A 21,445-nucleotide genomic window follows, 5' to 3' on the forward strand; every position below is an offset into this window, starting at 1 on the left:
TTCTTCCAAAGAGTTAGTGACCTTCAGACCTTGAAAAGACCCTCTACTTTGGCTGGTTATCAAAATTACCGACAGAGGAACTGATTCCAGAAACTGAGTCTTCTCCGTGGCGGTGTGTATGTTGGGGGCGAGGGGGAGAAGTAGGCAGGGAAGAAGGGCTTGTATTCACATCCACTCCCATACATGCATGCCACGGATACCAACAGCAAACAAAACTTAGTTATTAGCCGTTCAACCAGATGATTCATTTTCTGCTCAGTGCGGCGGGGGAACGGGGCACAGGAAGGAAAGTTGGCCACATGTGGAGTTAGTGACTCTCTGGAGATAAGCCTTTAGTAGCTTGCCTTTCGTCTTTTTTTTGCATCTAACTTGAAGTGCCCTTCAGTAAGGAAGGCATGATATACGTGCCAGATGATTTTACCAGTGCTCTTAGAATTTCCCACATTCCAGGGGCGCCTGGGCGGCTCAGTTGGTTATGCGTCCGACTGCGGCTCAGGTCACGATCTCACGTTCCGTGAGTTCAAGCCCTGCGTCAGGCTCTGCATTGACAGCTCAGAGCCTGGAGCCTGGTTTGGATTCTGTGTCTCCCCCTCTCTCTGTGCGCCCCCCTTCGCACTCTGTCTCTCTCTCTCTCTTAAAAAGAAATGTGTTAAAAAAAATGAAAAAAAAAAAAGAATTTCCCACATTCCATTGTACCCCAAGATCCTTCCACTTCCCAGACTAGTCTTAGTGGTGTCCTAAATGCTGGCCAAGATCATGATAGAAAATATGCATGTGTTTAGCATAAAACTGTTGCTGACACATTGGTCCACTGTATCACCCTCCAGGAGCCCCTCAAAAAATTAGAACTCAAAGACAAGATAAACTATATTTCCCCTAAGGAATCAATCTACTTCCTTTTTTTTTTTTTTTTTTTTTCAAATTGGCTACTAGGAGCCTCGGAGTTCACTTTCATAATAGTTTTAAGTTTTGTATTTTTACTCCCCTCCTCTTCCCTGTGGTCCTGAAAATAGGACAATTTTAATAACCTTATTGAGTGTGTGTTCTTTGTTCTAAAGCACCCAATTTTTTTCATGTTTTATTTTTGGCTAAATTCAAGGTATCAGTCATCTTAGTGTAAGGCAGAGATAAATGCAAGATCCTACTCTCAGAGAAGAAACCAGCTGCATAAATGACGATTTTCCATAAACAAAAATCCCTGAAAACGATGAAGGGGTCAGAGTGGGGCACAAGCCGATGCTACAACAATAATCTTGTGCAAGGGGGCTATTCCTTCTCCAGACCACTATTTTCTTTCAATTTTCCATGAAGCTTGAGTTTTAGTCTCACACTGGCCTCAGAAGAAGATAATGGTTTTACTAAGACTCGTACGAAAAGATTGTATCAAGCTTAACTGCAATCTTTCTGCATACGAGAGCTGGTTTAACATCCATTAGACACCTACTGTTGTCAGAATCCTGCCCAAGTTCTAGAAAAGGGAGCATCAGGAGGACAAAGAAAACAGTACAGGTTTTCTCCCACTTGCGGTCACCAGTGTGATAAACGCCTCTGGAAGCAGGTTTGCCGGCAGCATTTCCTACTGAGAGGGCTGATCAGCTCCTGGTTGGGTGTCCGAAGGCTTTAGATTCTCCTGTTTGCCCAGGCTTTTAGAAAATTGTCATGTGATTGGACTGGTCTGGTCCCTCAGGACTCCTGCTCTGCATGGCCCAGGTCACACCATGGCCTGGCCTCAAAAGCATGCTGCGAATTCCCAGAAGGCTGGCGCGAAGCATCACCATACCGTACAGTCCTGATTCTCTCCTCTAATCCTCCCCAGCCTTCCTTCCTGGAGCTGCCGTGTTGGGGGTTCTGGCACCAGTGGCCGTGTGAGCTGTGCTGGCTGGCCCCTTTCCCTGACTTTTTTTTTTTTTAAATATAAATTTTAAAATGTGACTTTGAGATGAAAGCAAGAATGCCAAAGGAGGCCGATGCTTTCTTGTGTTCAATTACAGCCCTGGGGAGTACCCCACAGAAGGAGCCGCTCAGAGCTCCAGCCAAGATGAAATCTGCTTTTCCAATAAGCACTTCAAACAGTGAAGGAGGTTTTTGGCTGCATTCAGCACCTGGGAAGCCAACAGTTAATGGGGCTGGGCACTGAGGCCGGGCTCCCGGCCATCAGGGGAGATCTGAGGTTGCCTTTACCGCCGCTTTCGCTGCAACTGAAGTTACAAGGCACTTGTCTGCTTCCCCCAGACGAGAGCACGAACCCCACCTTTGGACCTCATTGAGCAGATCTTCCAAGATTAAAGATTTCAGTACCCCAGTTAATTACTCTCCATACAATTTTTCTACATTATTTTCTCAGGCCACATTCTTTTATAATAAGTTCTAGGCATGGAATGGGCCACATTAGAAATGCAGATAATAATACAATAAGGAAATTGATGGCAGTGGAGATGACTGCTGAGGGAATGGATGGGCGGATGGATGGATGGATGGGGTGGGTGGTTGGATGGATGGATGGGTGGATGGATGGACTGTTGGGTGGGTGGATGGATGGATGGGTGGATGGTTGGACTGATGGATGGGTAGATGGATGGATGGATGGACTGATGGGTGGGTGGATGGATGGACGGATGGGTGGATGGATGGATGGATGGATGGTTGGACTAATGGATGGGTAGATGGATGGATGGATGGACTGATGGGTGGGTGGATGGATGGATGGATGGATGGGTGGATGGTTGGACTGATGGATGGATGGACTGATGGGTGGGTGGATGGATGGATGGATGGATGGATGGGTGGATGGTTGGACTGATGGATGGGTAGATGGATGGATGGATGGACTGATGGGTGGGTGGATGGATGGACGGATGGGTGGATGGATGGATGGATGGATGGACTGATGGGTGGGTGGATGGATGGATGGATGGATGGACTGAGGGTGGGTGGATGGATGGACGGATGGGTGGATGGATGGATGGATGGACTGATGGGTGGGTGGATGGATGGATGGATGGTTGGACTAATGGATGTTCAATTACAGCCCTGGGGAGTACCCCACAGAAGGAGCCGCTCAGAGCTCCAGCCAAGAGCGGATGGATGGATGGACTGATGGGTGGGTGGATGGATGGATGGATGGACTGATGGGTGGGTGGATGGATGGACGGATGGGTGGATGGATGGATGGATGGATGGACTGATGGGTGGGTGGATGGATGGATGGATGGACTGAGGGTGGGTGGATGGATGGATGGACTGATGGGTTGGTGGATGGATAGATGGATCGATGGATGGATGGATGGACAGACGGATGGATGGACTGATGGATACACAGACTGGCTGGTGGCAAAGTTGAAGCAGCATAGTGACATAAGTAGGGGAACCTTCAGCAGCTCCATTTCATAAACCTGGAAGTTGAAACTCCTTAAAGTGAATGACCTGCCCAAGCTCACCACAGTCAAGCCCAGTCTAGACCCCAAGTCTTCCAAGTCACACCCTTCTCATGACACCGGCCTGTAGCTTCAAGAAGCTGGGTTGCCCCTCAACTTGACAAAATCAACATCTTGCCCTGCACTAAGGGCTCTCCAGACCCACTCATGGTCAGGGGTGTGTTTTGACTGCTTGAATTACTAAATATTAGCCAATTATCAAGTCAGGATCCTTGATTTTAGCAGCACTCTTTTTTGTTTGTTTGTTTTTAATGTTTATTTATTTTTGGAGACAGAGAGACAGAGTGGGGGAGGGGCAGAGAGTGAGGGAGACACAGAATCCGAAGCAGGCTCCAGGCTCTGAGCTGTCAGCACAGAGCCCGACGCGGGGCTCGAACCCACGAAGCGCGGGATCATGACCTGGGCTGAAGTCAGACGCTCAACCGACTGAGCCACCCAGGCGCCCCTCCAGCTGCACCCTTAAACTCCTAAAGTCACGCATAGATTTGGGCCAATATTTCCTGAACTGTTAGGTCAGAGTCTTTTGCATGGAGAAAAAGCACCAGGGTGCCAGGCAGGAATTTCCCAGTTTTGGTGTGCCTAAGTGGCTTGTCAAAAATACATATTCCCAGACCCCACTCCTGGAGGCTCTGAGTGAGCCGGTAGGTCTAAGTAGGTACAGGAAACACAGGGTCAATAGTTAAACACTGGCCTCTCAAGTCTTGGTTCAATGCCACCTTCTCAGTAAAGCCTATCCTGACCGTTACATTTAAAACCACAACCCATACACCACCTCCCTGGTCCCCATCCCCTCCCCTGCTCCTTCTCCTCACAACACTACACCCTCTGTCACGCCATTGCTGGAGACTGCATGTTTGCGTCCTCCCCACAAATTCGTATGTTGAAGTCCTAACTCCAAATGCGCCGGTATTTGGAGGGAGGGCCTCTGGGAGGTGATTAAGTTGAGGCGAGGTTATGAGGGTGGAGCCCCCATGATGGGATTAGTGCCCTTATAAAAAGGAGGGAGACCAGAGCTCTCTCCCCGCCCTGTGAGGACACAGCAAGAAGGCAGACATCTGTAAATCAGGAAGACAATCCTTACCAGAACCCCAAATCTGCTTGCACCTTGACCTTAGATCTCTCAGCCTCCAAAACAGTGAGAAATAAGGGTTCGTTAAGCGACCCAGCGTACAGTATTTTGTTACAGCAGCCCAAGCTAAGACAACTGTATAACGGATTTGTTTCTTATAATTATTTTGGTCTCCCCAGTAACGCAAGTTCCACAAAGGGAGGACCGGTCTTGTTTCCTGCTGAATCTCACGAGCCTGGATCAGTGCCTGGGTCGGTCCTATCCGTTTAACGGAACTGACTGAATGAAGAAGGGATTCCAACGCAGGGGGCCCGCAACACACTCCTGAGGAACCCTGGTCAAGGAAGAGCATGCTATGGTATTGGCCAGACAAGAGTTCAGATGCCAACTCTATCCGCCTCCATATCACTTCAGGCTGTGTAAGCCCCCGGAGCATGAGTTCTCTCATCTGTAAACGGAGACAATACCCAAATCTTAGGGTCACAACACAAGGATCCAGTGAGATAACGGGGCTCAGAGCAGTGCTCCGTGCATTCCTTCCTTCCTTCATCCTCCTCTTCTGGGTGGAATTTTGCATTCGATGTCCTCTGAGCAGAAAAGGTGCTTGAAGCCTCCCAGGTGGGAGGGAAGTGCATTCTGCTTCGCATCAGGTGGAGAAAGGCAGGGAGGAAGAGTTCGTAGAGGTCACTGTCGGAGGGAGGTGAGAAGTCATCCCTGCTGGCTTCCTCTGCAGCTCAGAGGACACGTGTTCACCGCCCTCCGTCCCCCATCCCTTCCCACCGGCAGAAGTGAACAAGCAGTGTCTGGGGGGAAGCGGACAATAAATCACTAGCTGGGATCAGCGCCCCCAAAAGCAGCACCATTCAAGATCCCAGGCAGAGAGAGCATGTGCTGGAGACAGCAGTGTGGACACCCTGAGCAGGCATTCCTCGGGAAACAGCCCGGCCCATTTTCCTGGGGGCCCTTGGAACATGTCCCAGACTCTGCCAGCCCCACCTGGAAGGACTTAAACTAGAGCATGGCAGATTCAGGAGAGGTGGGGACAAGGGTTTCCTGATAGTGATCCTGGAATCGGTGGCTAAGGTTATAGAATCTCTTTTCTCTGGGTTTTCGTGAAGCAGAGAGAGGATTTGGAGGCAGGCATACCGGAAACAGGAAATGTCTGTGCACGTGCACATGCACATGCACACAGATACATTCATTACGCATCCCAAAGGGAGGAAAAGAGGCAGCCCGCATAGGGTGGGGTCAGGGCCTCTTTCCACATGGGAAACAGGACAGTGGTGGGACACACGACTCAGAGTCCAGAGCCTGTGTCTAAGCGCTGGCTCTAACTGCTCAGGGACCTGGGCCAGTCCCCTCCTGCCACACCCAAATTTCTCACCCATATGCCATGAACACGGATCTCCGTGATCCTTTCCATGCTGATGGCACAGGAGTCCCTGATGCCGGATGGGCTGCTGGGGCAGCAGGGACACAAGTCCAAATGCACCAGTGTCTCGATATCCTTGCCCCCCCCCCCACCCCAGACCCATCTGAGATCCAATTCAAGGCTCAGGCCCTCGCTATCAGAGGCTACCCCGGAAGGAGCAGGATGTGTACTCCCCTGGCCTTCCGTCCCTCTTGAAGGCCATTGCGGGGCAGGCTAAATTCCCCGAGTCCCGGGGAGGCTGTTTCCACCCACACCCCTGCTGGATCGGTGACTCAGTGTTGCCCTAACTTCAGGCTAAGCCCGGGAGTGACATCTGCTTTGACAAGAGGTCACTCATCTGGATTCAAGGAGAAACTAGATTTCTTCAAATTAAACCCAATTGGTTCCCTTTGGATCCCAGCCACCACTCCCTCAACACTGCCTTAAAATGTCATACCCGGGACCTAGTAGGAGCTCGGAGGGGCCTTGGCAGGGGCTTCTGAGGAATCAGCTTGAAAAGGGATCTGCCAAGAACCAGTTGTGTGACCTTGAGCAACTCCCTTCCCCTCTCTGGGCCTCTGTTCCCCTCTGAGCTGGCTGGCTCTCCGCCATCGGCCCAGTGTTGACACCCTCCGCCAACGTCCCTCACCAACGTCCAAGCAGCCACCCTCCTGTGGGGCTGCAGGGACATCCACCTCACTGGCTGGTCATGGCCGGGGGTGGATGCTGTGGGACTCAAATGAGAGAAACTAGGAACAGGTACTTGAAGGCAAGGCCAGAGGGAGAAATGAAGCCTGCTTCCTGCTTCCCAGAATTACCTCTTCCCCTCTGAGAAGGAGCTGTTGAAGCCATACCGGTCATGAGGCATCATCCAGACCAGAGGTAGTCAAGCTGTTTTTACCCACAGTCTTTCTCCAGATGAAATCTCACACCAGGGAGCCCAGACACCAAACAGATTTGAGGGGGTGGGGGGACATGCAGAAGCAGGGATGAAATGGAACGTTTATGATAAAAAGCAACACTGGCGTGGACGCTGGGAAAAGCAACTCCAGGGAAAGGAAGAGTCTTCAGCCAGTGAGGGAAGTTAGGACAGCATCACTGTACCTGCCTGGGCTCTCATCTCCACCTCTCATTCCCACCTCTGCTTGAAGGGGTACTTTTTTTTTTTCTTTTTAATTACATCAACATCCAGAACTCACCCAGTTCCCACCCACCAAGAGAGCCGATGTTGCTTACAAATGGCACTGCCTTATCTGTCATACGAAACCGTGGCAATCTGGCCCCATCTATGCCACTCCTGCGTACGAAAACACAGTAGCTTGGAATATCTGATCCACACAGCTCAGATAAGACAGAAGAGGGAAGGGCAGGCAGCAAGGAAGGAACTGAGCAGAGGAGAGTCAAGGAAAAGAAAAACTCCTAAGAAAGGTTTGAGTTGGTTCCTGTCGCTGACCTGGCAAATCCAAGGACTTGGGCCTGGGGGATTTCCCGGGACCTTCGGATCCCTGACAAGGCACAGAGCTGCCGGGGAAGATGGGGAAGGGCACTGGGTCTCAGTCCGAGTCATCGTCGGAGGGGCGTGAACAAAGGCTCAGTACCCAGAGTGAGCCCGGCATCCTGCTTGGAGGAGGCGCGCAGTACGTGTGGCTGCGTCAAGCAACTTGTCTCGTGGGGCCGCAAAGGCCGCATCTCCGCTGCACGGAGCACTTCACTGACGCCAAGCGCAGCGGGGCCACGGCCTGCACTAACGAGGTACAGATGCCCGGGAGAGGACGGCCTGGGCGAGGAGCCGCTCCCGTGGGCGCCGACCCCCCAGCCCTGGCTCTGCCCCTGCCGCGGGCGGGGAGGAGTCTGAGCCTCCCGCCGCCTCCCAGGCGGTGCGACAGCGCACTCTAGTGGCCACGGCTCAGGGAGCGTGTCTAGGAGCCCCGCAGGCCTAGGCGTGGAGCCTGACACCTCTCATACCTTCTAACGTTCATCGGCCTCGCATTAGAGTCGCTTGGAAAGCTTTCAAAAATCTTAGTGCCCAAAAGGCACCACATCCCAATTAAATTAGAACCCCTGGAAGCGGGACCTAGGCGCCAGTATTTGTAAAAACTCTAAGGGGGTGGGTCAGAGGCTAAAGGCAACCACTCTCAGTTTTTGACACAGGAACTCTATAAATCTATATGGACAAAAATCACTACATAAAAAAATTTAAGGGGTCCCTGGGTGGCTCAGTCAGTTAAGCGTCCCGCACTTGATCTCAGCTCAGGTCGGGCTCTCCCGTTTCGTTAGGTCAAGCCCTCGTCCCGGCACTGTTAGTGTGGAGCCTGCTAGCAAAATCCTCCCCAAAATCTCTGGGTCAGAGAGCTGGAAGGAATGTTCCAGATTATCTGATCCAATTCTCTTGCATGACGGATGGGGGAAAACTGAGACCCAAAGAAGGGAAAGAACTCGTCCAGGGTCAATCATCCTGGGCACCTCAAATTTCATACATGCATAAACATCCCCTCCTTCTCCCCAAGAGGTCGCACTTGTGAGTTCTGATCTTTATCCACAAGTCAGGCACCTCATGAACTTGAGGAGGCCTGTGGAGGTCCACGGCCTTCTTGTCCTGTCTGCTTGGGGTGCACTGAGGCAGCGAGTAGAGACACAGGAAAACTGCAACAGAGCACAGTGGAGGTGGCCTGTACAAGGTGACCCAGGAGAGGACAGGGTAGAGATTTGAGTGTCAGCCCGATTTTTTGTTCACGGATTCTCCTTCTGAATTGTCAAGGAAGAGACATCAGAGGCCGATCTTACACGTACCTATCTTGTAGACAAATGTGCACACGCTGAGCAGCCTGTCCCCAGAGCGGGCTGAACGGCCAGCTCTGGCCAAAGTGCACAGTGGGTTTCCATCTTTAGATATAACTCATGCAGGCAGTCTGAGGGGCACACAGAGCCTGGGTGGAGACTAGACAAACACACAAATAAATGACAATGAAATAGACATCACAAGACTGGAGGTTTTGATGTCCATGGGAGTGCTGGGAAGGATGGTATTTGGAACAGGTGGACACTGGGAGTATGCACAACGTGGGTCAGAGAAATCAGAGAGGGCTTCCTGGAGGCTGTGTGGCCCTCACAATTGGGGCGTGATGGAGCTTGGACGTGATCTCTAGCCTGTCCAAATTTGGACCTCGCACTTCTAATCGCTCCTCTACTCTGTCCTCCAAAGGTGCAGAGACGAGACCCACCTCGTGGCCTGTCTGGAACCCGTACACGCGATGTCTGGCTGGAAAAGGTCCAGGCCGAACAGAGAGGGAGGAGCGGGAGGTGGGGCTTGGATATAAAGTTGATGAGTTTGAACTTTATCCAGGATCCCACTGGAATCTTGCCTGTGATGCAGGAAAGCGACCTTGGTAAAAGTTCCGGGAAGGCTGAGGCTCTTCAGAGCCCAGCATATTGCTGATGCCTACAGCTCCAGCTTTAGGGGCTTTACGAGATTATAAAATTTCATTCCCCAGAATCTGGGGGAGTGCAAACAATCAATTGCAACTGTTAAGTAAAACTGGTGGGTACTTGTTGTCCTCTGGTGGTCTTTTACATTCCCGGCTACAGCACGCTGTTCTCAGCTTCACAGAAAACAAAGAGACTGAAATTAAACATTAACCAGGATCATTGAGAATGTCAGGGAATGGTAAGCCCTGGGGTTAGGAGAAGAACACCTGACTCTCTGGTGGCTGTCGTCCCAACAGGAAAGGGACCTGGGGGCAGGCCCCATCTGCAGGGTGCAGGGGGGCAGGAAGCACACTAACCCTTCAGACAGAGGGAATCTAATACAGAGGACCAGTCACACAGCAATGTAAAAGCTAAGAAGCCCAACAGGCTGTGGAGGCAGCACAGAGGTTAGCCATGGTGAGAAGCCACCAGCATCATCTAGGGCAAGAAGGACAAAAAAGGGAGGCTTGCACCGGGAGCCAGGAGCCGGGAACCACCGGGCCCTGCACAAACCAAAGCAGGCCTGTGCAGTGCAGTGCGGGCTGAGGCCGCGTGGAGGAAGCCTAGCGCAGGGACAAGGGACAGAATGGCCTGGCTTCTCTCCTCGCCCACCCTCCCACCTCGCGCCTGCTATTGGCCAAGCCTACTTGAAAGCCCAGAGATCAGGACGCCTGGGAAATGTGTCCCCAGCACAGAAAGCAAGCAGAGAAGGCCAGGACTCTGCGTGAAAGCGGCAGGCTGGTGCGTAGCACGGGCAGAACAGAGTAGGCAGCTGAGGGGAGGACAGCGGGAACACAGAGAGCGTGAGGCGCCTCCCCGAAAGGACAGCTAGTCCACACTGAAGATGTGGACTGGGAGGGCTGGCAGATGTGGACGGGTCAGCATGGCTCTGTTGGAGGTTTCCCTGGCTGAGGCAACAGCTGACTCACAGCTAGGCCACACTGTCCCAGAGCCGAGCCTCACGGGTGGGGCCGGGCAAGGTGCTGTCTGGTGCCTCAATGATATCAGGGACACCGGACGGTGCTGTGGAGACGGGGCTGTCCTGGAGAGGCTGCTAGGCTCACGGCAGCGGCCAGTCCTGACAGCAACTAGCCGTGTAACTTTGGGCAAGTGAACAGTGCCTTCTGGGCCTCGGTTTCCCATCTGTGAAGAGCGTACCCTCCCGCCTCTCCCCCCAGTGGGAGACTGGAAACCATACAGAGGCACTCTGTGAACAGTGAGGCTCTAGCTACTGCAGGAAGACCCGGGGTGCCAAGCAGATGCCAGACCTGGCCAGGGCTCAGTGATGCCACTGAGGCGCTGGGGACGAGGGCTGGGTTGAATCTGACGCACTCCTGGGGCCTCCTGGGACTACCTACACCCGCAGAGAGGCTGGTGCCATCGGCCTGCTGCCGACTGCTGGACTCGAAGGCTAGTTTCTGGTGAGTTTCAACCGCCCGGCCACGCCTCTGTCCTTTCTGTTATGATGAGCCACCCTATTCTAAATGAGTGAGAAGGCAGAGTGGCAGGTGAGGCCCCAAGGAGAGACAGACTGTCTGGTCCTTATGAGGCCTGTGACCCCATCCCTGGTAGCAGGGAGGCAAGCAAGCTAAGAGTAAGTACCCTTGACACCACGGATGCCGGTGGGCGTGCAGGCAGGAGCCGGGCCACCGGAGGGCCAGGGAAGGGCGTGAGAGACGGGGCACAGGAACAGCGCGGCATACGGGCGCATCTGTGTGTCTGCACCATGGCTGGCTGTATCACAAGGGCAGAGAGACGGCGACTGTCAGTGTTCTCACTTGACAAGGTAAACCTGCACTTGTTTTGTTTTGTTTTGTTTTGTTTTGCTAGACAACGAATCGAAGTGTTGAAACGCTGACCTAAAAAATGTAATGTTCACTCACCTTCACACCCCTCACACAGATGGGGATGATTGAGCCCTGCTCACAGGGAGGCCCGGTCCTTCCCGAAGGCCCGGCCCCGAGAGCTCCGCCCAAGCACTCACGTTATCCCAGCGCAGCGCAATGCGTCGTGTCCCCACAGCCAAGCCACTCACCTGGGATGGCTGGGGATTGGGGGCAGAGCAGAGGACACGGCCTTTCAGCAGCAGGCATTGACCCACGGACACGTCCCCCACATGAAGTTCAAACTCTCCTTTTCCTGATACAGCGGGGGGTGAATTCCTCACCCCCTGCCCTTAGCGCCCCGCTCACAGCCACTGGCAAGCGTGGGGCCCACTCTGGCTCCAGAGAATGCAGGGCGGGAAGGGGTCTTTGAGGTCCTCTTGGGTTGGAGGCCTTGCCCCGGTCCCTGAAATGGTGTATAATATCCTGTGCACCATTTCCTGAGAGAGGGGCCATAGCTTCTGTCAGGTTCTGAGAAGAGTTGGCAGACCCCGGGGGGGTCACGACCTCCAGGTTGAGCCCCCCCCCACTCCACAGCCTCGTCCCCTGCCGTCTCCGCCTCACACAAGTGGCTTCAGCACCACGGAACTGCTTGCAGTTACCAAAGTCTCCATGCTTCGTCAACATCCTGGTGCCTAGTGGTGCTGCCTCGCTACCTGGAGCCCCTCTCCGCCCCCCTCGCCACACATCTTAGCTTTACCAGTCGTTAAGACTCGGTGTGAGCGTCTGCCCCTCCCCCCTCTCCCATACAGCACGGCACATGGTATTTTCCGAAGATGGCCACTCCCATGCACTTGTCCCATCCCACGGGACCTCCTGGCAGTGTGACTGACATTGGTCCTGTGGAGAGGTGGGTCTCAGGCCCTCCCCTTGGGTCTGGGTCTGTCTGGTGAGAGCTCTGACCCGTCGAGTGGAGGGGAAGTGAGGCCTTGTGACTTCCAAGGCTAGGTCAGAAGAGGTCAGCATTTCCACTTGGTTCTTATTCGTATTTGTGTTTATTCTCTGTCTCTGTCTCTCTCTCTCTCTCTCACACCTGCTCTTGGACCCCAGCCACCATGCTCAGGAGGCCCCCGGGCCAACAGGTCACAACAGGTGTGCCTTCAGGTAATCCCATGATGGCGCCGAGACAAAGTGTTCCCGCCATGCCTGTCTGCGTGCTGACCCGCGGAAACCCAGAGAGGTAATAAATAATTGCTGTTGCTTGAAACCACTCTGTTTTAGGGTAATTTGCTGTGCAGCAATTGATAAAAGTACTTCTCTGGAGGCCCAGGACGCCTGGGCTTCTCTCTGCCAGCACATTTTATCCATGAGCCGTAACTGTTGGCAGACAGCTCTGGCTCCTCGCTAGACCCTGAGGACCCAGGGCCCAGACCACCTGCCATCCCCACAAGGCCGGGCCAGCCTCCCTTCTGGGGCCCCAAGGGCACTCAGCAAACCTGTACCCAACGAAACCCAGGAACTAGCAGGAAGATGATTCGTTGTATCAAAAATGAACTCCTAGGGGCGCCTGGGTGGCTCAGTCGGTTAAGCGTCTGACTTCGGCTCAGGTCATGATCTCGTGGTCCGTGAGTTCGAGCCCCACGTCGGGCTCTGGGCTGACGGCTCAGAGCCTGGAGCCTGTTTCCGATTCTGTGTCTCCCTCTCTCTCTGACCCTCCCCCATTCATCCTCTGTCTCTCTCTGTCTCAAAAATAAATAAACGTTAAAAAAAAAATGAACTCCTAGCTGAGTTACTCCTCTAAAGATGGCAGATGCGTGATTTTTATTCACTTTTTTTAAAAGTTTTTACTTATTTACTTTGAGAGAGACAGGGAGCAGGGAAGGGGCAGAGAAAGAGGGGGAGACAGAATCCCAGAATCCCACTGACAGTGCAGAGCCCGACGCGGGGCTCAAATTCGTAAACCATGAGATTATGACCCGAGCTGAGATCAAGAGTCGGATGCTTAACCGACTGAGCCATCCAGGTGCCCCGGGAGATATGTGTTTTTTAGATGAATTAAGTATCAGAGAGAATATATTCATTTAAACCTTGAACGCCTCACGAAATGGTCACACTAGCCTTGGTCTCCTACAGCTTGCAGACATTCATCTGTGGAGTAAACAGATGAAGGACATAGAGGGACCGATGGCCGCCATGTCCCTCCAGCCTAAATGACCTCAGGGAACCACCAAGTTGTATTTACAGCTCACTGGATTCCAGAGTGTCCTTCTTCTCATGGAGCCTCACTTTCTCCCTCCCCGCTGCTGCCCCGGGGACTCTATGAGACCCCCAGAGAGAACCCCCCACTCCCCGAGGCTGTACCCCACAGGGAGCCACCCCGAACACAGAACACCGCTCTGCAGTCACAGACCAAACCATTCTCCACGGCTGGACCCACACTTCCTTCCCAGAAAGGCCCCCCACTCAGAGCCGTCTCATGAGGACACGGACCTTGGCGTGGGGAGGCTTTTCTCCTGCCTCATTCCACCTGATTGCCACACGGCCATGGGGGCAGATCCGCAGGAATGACAAGGCCCGTGTTGTAAAGGGAACGGGTCCCACTGGCACTCCAGCCCAGACTTGTGCCTGCACACCTCGCCCCATGCTGGCCACCATCAGCCGGGCTGCTGCTAAACCACCGTGCTGAGCCCGGCTGCATGGGCCTGGGTGGCTGAATCAGCCACACACACCTGACCGGCTTGGCTCAGCCCTCAGCACCCGGAACATTTCTAGGCCTCTTGACTTGCAGCGTCAGTTAAGCACAGGGAAAAAAAAAAAAAAAAAAAAAAAAAGGCGCGGGTAAATCAAATAGGATGAGAACCGGCACCATGGCTACCAAAAGATACACGCGCGCGCAGAGCAAAACCAAACAAACCGAGAAGACAAACACACAAAAACCTTCAGCGTACATTCCCCAAGCCAATGACAAAGAACTGGTTTTGGGTGACTTACTATTCGGGGCTGTTGGAGCTCCCTTGCCCAGGACCAAGAGTACCAGTCCATTTAGCTGTGCTCTATTTCACCAATGTCTGCTTCTATAAATATTTAGGGGGTCCCAGCGTGTGTCCCACATGCACACGCACACACACCTCCCTCTGGATAAAGAGGTCTGTGCGTTCTGGAATCTTTCCTCCCACACCTACCGGGTCTGGTCACTGTCTTTGAGGCCGACATTCCTCACGTTGAGGGATGAGCAGGCAGAAGGCCGCAGGCCATGCACCAACCGGGTCAGGTTACGGGGAGCTGTCAACCTGGTTTCTGACACCCTAGCAGGGCCATAAATAACCACAGTGGAACTGCAGCGGGCTGCCGGGGCCTCCCCTGCAAAGCACGGCCGTCCATCAATCTCCCCTAATGACTGCTTGGCATTCAGGCTTCCTCCTCGACCCGACCCCGGCCCCAGGCATTCTTTGGGGGTGCAGCGGCCCTTCCCAGGCACAGACTGGGTCAGCCAGGAGCACACTGCTTTGAGCCGTCCCCGTGCCCTGCCAGTATACTTTATGGGTGCCGGAGACAGGCAGGAAAACCCTCATCGCTCAAAACGCCACCCCTTCCTGGATGGGCTCCAGAAAGCAGACCCACGGCCGCATCCACGAGGTGGATCTGGTCACGGTGAATCCTACACCACAGATGACCCCACACGGCAACCACAGCCACCCCACTCCGTATAACAGCTACTACTCCAGGCAGAAATCTGGCCTTTGTGTTCTCCGCTACGTGGGTGGGCAAAAGCCAGATGACAGTGGAGCTCCACTGTTTACTCTCCTTTGGCCCTGGTCTCAAGTGGCAATTACCTTTTATTCTTTCATTCGTACCTTTTGTTCTTAAACTTGGTTTGTCTCGACTATCTCAACACCCTGGAGATATCCACCTAAAATCACATACCTCACCCTATTTCCTCTCTGCCTCTCTCTCTCTCTCTCTCTCCCTCTGCGGAACTCTTGTGATGGAATTTACATAAGTAAAATGGTCGTGTGATTCTACCCTACCACCGAAGAAAACAATCTGACTGTCTCATCAGCAGCCTTATAGCAGAGTTTTAATCGTATGCTTCTAGAAAAAAAACAAGATGACGCGATTGCTAAAATGTGTACTGTTCTTCAGTGCATATGTGCCATAACGTTAAGCCTCAGTGACCAACCACGCCACTTGTCAGTGTAGAAGGGGAGAGGTCTTACAGAGTCTAACCCCCTCACTTATATACGGGAAACCAAGCTCTTAAGTTACAGGGTTGGGTAGAGGACCTCGCGTCTCCTAGGGTCTAGTGCACTTGGGGACAGGAATAGCCAAAATCAGTTCTTCCCAGAGTTCTTGGTAAAGCCCCACCCTGCACCGGGCTCAGAGTAAAGCCTAACTGTATTGGGCACCGGCAAAGCTCCTCCAGATCCCCGGGGCCCCTTTATCTTGTTTTGTGTGCTCTTCCTCGGCCTCTGGGTATTTTCACTCCTCACCTGAGCTCCTGTGCCTCTTTGGAGAGCTGTCCCCAGGCTGCTGGGGCTGCTTCGCATCCTGGGGAGCAGCTGGGATGCGGGGGACTTGTCCTTGGCAGTGGCTGACTGATGAGGGGTAGAAAGCCCAGCTCCTTGCCTTGGGTTGGGGCAAACTGAGAAACAATTTGCACTCCAGAGCTTTCCTGCTGGATTGGGCGGGAGGCTGACTCTCCACCTGAAATCACATGCTGCATGGCTTCCTGTCCTTGTCCTGCTTCTCTCACTGGGATCATTTCCTTTCAAGAAATCACTGGGGCACCTGAGGGGCTCAGTTGGTTAAGCATCCAACTCTTGGGGTGCCTGGGTGGCTCAGTCAGATAAGCATCCAACTTCGGCTCAGGTCACGATCTCGCAGTTCGTGAGTTCGAGCCCCACGTTGGGCTCTGTGCTAATAGCTCAGAGCCTGGAGCCTGCTTCGGATTCTGTGTCTCCCTCTCTCTCTGCCCCTCCCCCGCTCATGCTCTGTCTCCGTCTCTCTCTCAAAAATAAACATTAAAAAAATGTTTTTAAAAAAAAAGCATCCAACTCTTGATCATGGCTCAGGCCACGGTCTCACAGTTTGTGGGATCGAGCCCCATGTCAGGCTCAAGGTAGAGCCTGCTTCAGATTCTCTCTCTCTCCCTCTCTCTCTGCCCCTCCCCAGCTCGCACTCTTGCTCACACACTCTCTCTCTTAAAATAAGTAAAATAAACTTAAAAAAAAAAAAAAAAAAGAAATCACCTTCATCTGGACCCTCATCTCAACGTCTATTTCCGGGGAGCCTGACCCAAGACATCGGGAAACATTTGTGGAATGAATGAAGGGATGGACCCTAATATCAGCCCAGGAGAGGGGCAAATGAAACATAATAGGTGACTAGGGGAATTTGTCACACTAGGGAAGCAGCCCTGGCCCAAAGACGGTGTGCGGAGGGCTGAAGCCAGGATTAATGATAAGTGCCCAGGTGCCTGCACTTACAGAAGCTCACGTAGGTACTGCACCCACAGCACCCCCGTGACCATACCCACGAGCACGGGTTCTTCAACACTCCTAGGGACGCCCCGTGAGCCCACAGCCCGCTTGCATTGCCACTCTGGGTTGGCTCATCTGGATAACTGAGTACCCGCGCTGTTGATGGATACCGCATCCAACGTTTACACCGCTTGGAGTTCACAGCTGCTGCTGTAGACAGAGGGTGCTTGTGGCAGGTGCCTCCGGCCCGCCCATTCTCAGCGACAGCTTGGGCACGTGGGAGCTGCCCGCCTCAAAACTGGCTGTCGCTGTCTCTCTGCCCCTTGGCCTTCCCCAGGGCCACTTCCAGAAGTGGGGATGAAGGGAAGCTGGGGGTAGGTGCGGGGCGAGTAAGGGCAGCTCCGGGACCTTCTGGGTGCTTCTCAGGCAGGTCCTTAGGGACTTGAGCCCCGTGGGCAACAGCAGCATCCACAGAACATCCTTGTGTGGTTTGTCCTTCTGTAATGGTGCTGCTTCCTGGGATTCCCTCCCCATCAAACTACATCCAAGTTCTTGCCCCAAGTTCTGCTTTCATGAGCACGCAAACCAAAACCATATTCTTCCTAATGTCCACTTTTCCTGGGCAGCTCAGGGTCATGGCCACCCGCCTCAGCTCATTATTTACCCCCAGCTTTGTGCTGGAGTGATGTGTTGCCTCGGGAGCTCGGGAGGTGCCCTCCGCTAAACAGCCCGGGCTGGTGCTCTTTGGGAGTTTGTGTCTGATTTTTGCCATGTTTCCATCTCTTTCTTTGTTGCAAGTCTCCAGCAGGACCTCCACCCTCCTCCCAGTTTGTGATTTTTGCCTTTAATCTACCACAGTCTGGAAGCCATATGACCAAACTTGATAGATTTGTGTCTGACATAAAAGTGAACGGACTCTGAGCGGAGGAATGTTCCTTTGAGCAACGCACAAGCTTTCATCTAAGGCATTGGAAACTTCTTTTCGCTGCTTGGGAGATGTTTTTATTTTTTTCCTGGTTTGGAGCTCTAACTTGGAGAGTGTAGTAGTTGGGTAGTGAAATTTTGCATGAATGACTTCTCCTATTTCAATCTAAACACGGGATGTGTTTGTGGGCAAACGCAGTGGGTCTAATAATACTTATCGCAAAGGCCCTACGGCTTTTGGCTTGCCATTTATTAGGATATGCTCATCTCATAGATCCAATTTTCAAAACTCTAGCAGACTTCGCCAGTTCGCCAGCTTCACAGATGTCAAAACAATATCGTACACAAAGAATAGTGGCTGACACACAGATTTGAGAACAAAAATGAATTGAGTCCAGAGATTGAATACAGATCTCCCCGTCTGGTCTCCAACTCTAAGCCAGAGGCCCCTTCTCCTCTCCCGAGAAGTCACATGCCTGCTCTCGTGGGTGGGAAAAGAGATGTGCACGTCAGCTGTGGCCCAGGAGTCTAGCTGCCCCCCCCCGCAAGGCTGAGAGTTTCCACTCTGGCCCGGGCCCTGTTCCCGGGGGACCCATCACCCCCCAGGCCAGGTGGGCAGACCCGGGAGGGCAGGGGCAGAAGGTTGGACCCTCCACACACCCATCTGAAGAGAACATGTGTGCACAAAGCCCCTGGTTACTGTCCCTAATCTTTTCTCTCCCTCCACACCCGACTTCAATCTCTATTCCCATTTACAAAGCCTCTCTGGTAAAGTGGAAATGAGCGGTGCTCTCCCATAGCGAGGGAAGGGGGAGCCACAGGCAGGGACCCGGGACCTCCACCTCATAAGAGGAAAAGTGCTGGGAAATAATCCAAATCAGTAAAGACTGTGACGGTTCATTTCATGGGTCACCTTGACTGGGCTTGAGAACATCCAGAGAGCTGGTAAAACATTCCTTCTGGGTGTATCTCGTGAGGGTGTTTCCAGAAGAGGGGCCGGAATAGAACAAAAGGGTGGAGGAAGGGACAATTATAATCAGATCAGGTAGAGAATTTAAAAATTAAGTGTCCTAACAGCAACCAATTAGAAATAAAAGGTAGTTTAGGATAAAAGAATATTCATTTCCATATGCAAATGCCTCAGTAAGACCTCACTAGAGATCTGATGAAGCAGTCAGCAGCTTTTGCCTACTAGATACTGAGCAAAGGATCAATTTAAGAGAACCTGCTTTCTGTTTGTATTGGTCTTCTTGAAAATACGGGGTAAGCCTCGTCAAGGGTGTAAGATTTTCCAAAATGCTGAACACCTCTGGTAAAATTGCAAAGAAAAAGCCGTCTTCCCAGCACGTATATGCTAAGGTGCCGTCCTGGGAAACCAGAAGTGTCCCATCAGGGAGGACAACTTTGTGTCCACCTGTGACAGGGTCAATGACGGGCGGAGACCCCTACAGGATTTCACCCACAGCAGTGCCTCGCAGCCCGCTGGCAAGTCGTGGGCGACGCGTGACCACTCCCTGTCGCGCGGGGCTGTCCCACGGTGCGGGACACGCAGCCTCACTGGGGCAAACGAGAACGCCCCAGCGTGTCCGGACGCCACCGGACGCCCCTCGGGCGCGGGCACCGAGCGGCCTGGCCCTTGCCCAGAGTTGCAGGAGACAGACGCCTCGACAGCTCCGTCCGCCTGCCCGGGAACGGCCCCTGCGCCACCGAGTCAAAGTGCCCCTCTGTCTCTCGCAGCGGACCGGGCAGCGCCCGCGCCGCTTCGTTAGGCCCCGCGAGGAGAGCCGTTCCTCCAGTGTGCCACAAGGGGGAGCCCTGGGACGCCGAATCGGCCCGTGTGCCGTTGGTGAACTGTGGAAAAGTCTGCAGATGGGGACGCGGAGGCAGGTTGAAAACACAGGGTGGGAAAGAACTTGTTGGGCTTACACTGTGCTAAACTGATTTTTGGCATTGCTGTCCAGCTTTCCAGTATCCCCGGCAAGTACTGCACAGTTTGTCAATGGCTTCTCCGGTCCTCCCAAACAATACAATTTCCACATGCAGACAGCAATTTTAATGGCCTCCCAGAAACACCAGTGGAAACAGGTTGGCCAGTTCTTGCCTCCTGCCACAGCCACCACACTTCTCTAGAAATAATAATAACAGATAGCATTCCTGGGAGCCCACGTGTCATTGCTCTGGCCACCTTACATGAATGCATTTATTTTCTCTTCACCAATAATAGCACTGTGCCGGTGATAAACAGGATGGATGAGGAAACTGAGGCACAGAGAGCTATGGTAACTTGCCCAAGAGTACACTGCGAGCAAATGGCAGGCAACCACCGAACTGTGGAAGGTTCAAGACAGCAGGGCGAGGGGCCCCGCCTGTTGGAAGGAGGTGCTTTGGGACGACTTAGCCATTCCTGTACTTCAGGAAAACAAGGCAGCATGCATCCAGCTTGTTTGTTCAAAATCTACGGGGGGCAGGAGGATGGTGAAATAAAAAAAAACACCAACGAGAAAAAAGAAACCCTATGAAATATTTTTACATGCAGCTTTGGGGCTTGTTTCATTCCTGAGTTCATCCGGAGCATCACAGGAGGTGGGTCTGACTGCCTCGAGTGTAGCTACAAATGGCTGTGAGACCCAGGACAGGACAAAATCGAGCCCGAGTTTTCAACCCTTGGCTGAGTATTAGGGTCCCTGCAGGAACTAAAAATGAAACAGGTACCTGGGTCGGCCCCAGGCCACCTGAATCAGAATCTCTGGAAGTGGGGCCCAGGTACCCGCTGTTGGGGGTTTGCTTAACCTCCCCAGGTGATTCTGAGGTTCAATCCACATTGAGAACCAAACTCCTTTTTGTATAGCTGAGGAAAGGCCCGGAGAGGCTCCATGATGTGCCAGAGGCTGAAGGTTCAGGAAGTGGGGGGAGTCAAGTATCCTGATTTCTATTCCAGAACCCATCAAAAGCTTTACTGCTGCCCCAGACTGGGACGGCTCCACAAGGGGACAGACAGCAGGGCATGAGGACGCTTGGGGGGTGCGGCACACTGGGAGCCTCTTCTCTGCTTCCCCCTGTCTGAGCTGGAGGGAAGCTCACACCTCCTGCTTCCCGGCAAGGTCCTGTGGTCAGTGGTCAGGACTCCTACCACTGCAGACTCAGCCCCGGCCTCCCTCTGGCCCTGAGGAGAACCATCCGCTCCCCACCACCTCTGCCCCACTGTTTTCCCGACATTCATCATGTGGTTGGGTCGCCAGATAAAACACTGGATACCCAGTTAAATTTGGATTCCAGATAAACTACCAGTTGTTCTGTAGTATAAGTATGTCCCACGCAACATGTTTAGGTTTATTTGTTTATTTGCAGAATCCAGCAGTCCTACCCGAAAGAACACAGTGCATCTGGGGTCAGTCACATAGCCAGGAGGGGGAGCAAGCAGCTTGCCCAGACCGCACAGCCCCTGGCCGCCAGCCAGTGCTCTTTCCCCAGCATCATTCAGCACAGACAGAAGTGATTATACTTTAATTGAATAAAGAGTTCTAGTTTGGGGGAAAATATAATTAAGAGAAATGTCCGCTTGATTATTTTGTTCCTTTATCCCTGGCCATCGACGCATGACAGTTTGGACCCTGGGCTGTAGCTCATTCATTGGATGGAGGTTCGTGAAGCACCAGATATGCTAGGTGTGACGATGCTTTACCCAAATAGTGTCACCCCCTGATGGCCGCCAGCAGCCTAACGCAGCCAGGCCTCCAGCCTGGGCTGTGCCAGCAGCCTGGGGCTGGTGTTACCCGGCTCTCAGACACCCAGGGCTTCAGCTTTTCTGGGATGGCAGGGTTCCCAGCCTTGGAGGACCG

Source organism: Lynx canadensis, chromosome C2 (assembly GCF_007474595.2).
Source record: "Lynx canadensis isolate LIC74 chromosome C2, mLynCan4.pri.v2, whole genome shotgun sequence".
NCBI classification, from domain to species: domain Eukaryota; kingdom Metazoa; phylum Chordata; class Mammalia; order Carnivora; family Felidae; genus Lynx; species Lynx canadensis.